Here is a 2,673-nt window from a genome sequence, read left to right on the forward strand (position 1 = left end):
GCCAAAGTAGCTGAGTCGATCCACCGCAGTGCTTGGCGGAAACACAGAGTGAGGCAGAGAGGGTTAGAGATGTGAGGGATGGGTAAGAGGGCTTCAGGGTAAACACACAGAGAAAAGAGGGGGACAGGGGGTGAGGGTGGGAGGAACAGAGGAGGAGCAAAAAGCCAGCATACACCTCCTCCGTCAGGAGCTTTCTATTCTACAGACGTGTGAGCACGACTTTAGTGGCAGGGTGAGTATTTTACAACATACTGCATCACTGTCTCTGTGTGTGTGTGTGTGTAAACGCATATGTTTCCTGTTGGCAGTGAATGTACAGATGATGTCTTTCAGTCAGACTTGGACATTTTTGATGTCGTTGTGTAAAGAAAGATCGTTCGACTGTCGTGTTTGACGTAAAGAGAGTGCGCACACAAAAAAACAGCACTGGGTCCGTGTGTGTGTGTGTGTGTGTGTGTGTGTGTGTGTGAGAGAGAGAGAGAGAGAGAGGGAGCGGGAGAATGCGCACGTATCGCCCTAATCGCCCTGCTCCACATCCATGAAGTTCCTGGTGGGAACGTTCATCCATTCACTCTGTTCTGTGGAATCGCTGCTACTTTTATGAGTGTGGAGGTCGCACCGCGACCCCCCCACAACCCCCCCCCACCCACTGAGTCACGATGCTTTCCGTTGCCGTGTGTCACGGTGGTCTGACTTCTGAGGTTCTCGTTCCAGCGTCTCTTTGACTTTGGCTTTGACTCGTGTTTAGTTTACCACAAGTGTGGGCGCGTCCGCACTGGGTACTCTTTCAAATTTCTGGGCCAAGGTCTTCCTCTGTGATGAGCCACATCTGCTCTGCTCCTGCTGTTATCTGTCCTTAGCACTCTATATCTCTCTCGCTCTCTCCCTCTCTCCCTCTCCCTCCCTCTCTCTCTCCCCTTCTGTCTCAGTGTCACTCCCTCTTTCTCTGGGTGTCTCTGCTCTGAAAGACTCGGAGGTGATGTCAGTCAGGGGGGGAGAATTAGACCCTTTGTCCCTCCTGTGGCTCCTCTCAGAGGATCACTCACTCCTATCTGATTCAAGGATGTCATTACACTGGGGGTGAGGTGCCGGAGTTCTACCTCACCCTCTGAAACAACATAGGAAACTGTTTATTTACCACTGGGTCAGAGTCGCCGCCTCACTTTAACCTGGGACGTCATTATATAAGATGTCAACGTAGAGCAGAATTACTAGTTTGTACTTCAGCTGTAACCATGGTAACCGCCTCCAAACTGACACAATGTGGGGCAGCCACAATAATTTAAGTTGTTCTCCCCCCACAAAACAAACAGAAACTCTACAGCTGACCTAGAACAGCTGACCTTAAAAAACACAACATATTTATTGATAAATGAACTGATTCTTTTCCACATTCAATATAAAATAAGACCAAAGGCAGAACAAAAATATATATATATATATGTAGTACCCCATGGCCAACACTAGTCACAGTGGTGGTTTGGACTTTTGGACCTTTTCTATTGTCCTGTCCCTGTTTGTGACACTCACCTGAATCATATTCTCCACCGTGGCGAATACTCGCTCATCATCGCCATCCACTGGTCCAAGCCTTTACACTATGAACTTTAACTAAATGTTCTCGGAATGCTGCGAGTCAGCAGTTTGATTGACACACCAGTCAGCCTGTCAGCTACCACCTGATCCAGGAAGTGACTTCAGCACTGACAAGAAGGACGATCAAATAGTTTATTTTACTGAAGTAATGTCCAATGAAAAGGCGGGACAGAGGCTAACACTACTGGACAGTTGCTGTAACTGACAGAGAGCTGTCCGTGGTGCTGAAGGAGCCCCTTGTCCTTGTTGGAAGTCCAATTGATTTCACTCTGATTCTTGACCACTGAGGCACATGCTCCCCCTGCTGGTGGAGGTGACTCTTCATACCAGTGTCCTGGTGCCCCCACTTCCTGGTCATCCTCTCTGTCTCCCCCCGTCTTCACGGTGGTCTGAACGTGGTTTGGTCGAGTGTTTCACTTTTTATTTGATCCTAGCTCAACATGATGAAGATGAGAAGTTTATTCTTCTCTCCTCTGGGCAGATGGACATCTCTGATTTTTCTTCTCATCTGTGTTCACGCATACACACGCACACACACACATTTGTTGACCACAAACCTCAAACTAAGGCAGACTACGCAGTGAGGTCTTCCTCAGTCGACCAGAACTAAGTCACTGAACCAACCAATGACGTGTGAGTCACAGATGACATCAGCTCATCCTTATGCTCTCTCCCTCAACCTCACCCTCCCCCGTCCCCCTCCATGTGTCCCTCTTTTTCCCTCTCACCTGTTCTCTCTTTTAGTCTCCCCTTATTTTCGCTCCCTCTCTCTCTCTCTCTCTCTCTCACTGCCCTCCCCTCCTCTCCCCCGCCCACCTCCCATCTCTCACCTTTGACTTTGGTGGTTTACTGTGGAGTCATCATCAGTTGCCCCGTCTCCTCTCTGACCTTTCATCAGATTGGTCGTTGGTTAATGTGTCACCTCTTCAACAAATAATACGGCAGGACACAGACTGCCCCCAGGTGTCTGCATGAGTGTACAGCACAACACGTGCCTCGACCGTGGTTCTCCTCCTTGTGGCTCGCCTACATTTTATATTTAATACAAACCTCTGTCCTCTCCCCCCTGAACCCCCC

The 2,673-nt window shown here is 49.1% G+C and overlaps 1 protein-coding gene across 2 annotated transcripts in view; it reads left to right on the forward strand.

Annotated features, from left to right (window-relative positions):
- cacng7b (calcium channel, voltage-dependent, gamma subunit 7b) overlaps window positions 1-2,673 on the forward strand; it is a 17,942-nt gene that overhangs the window by 1,010 nt on the left and 14,259 nt on the right. Inside the window, exon 1 of one of the 2 annotated variants that reach the window (XM_008322640.3) lies at window positions 11-232. The exons of the other annotated variant lie outside the window; for it this stretch is intronic. The gene's annotated coding sequence lies outside the window, so the exon portion shown is untranslated. Of the gene's footprint in view, window positions 1-10; window positions 233-2,673 lie in introns of those variants that run through there. 2 annotated transcript variants of the gene reach the window in all.

The sequence above is a fragment of the Cynoglossus semilaevis genome, chromosome 13 (assembly GCF_000523025.1).
Source record: "Cynoglossus semilaevis isolate Cse_v1.0 chromosome 13, Cse_v1.0, whole genome shotgun sequence".
In the NCBI taxonomy this organism is placed as follows: domain Eukaryota; kingdom Metazoa; phylum Chordata; class Actinopteri; order Pleuronectiformes; family Cynoglossidae; genus Cynoglossus; species Cynoglossus semilaevis.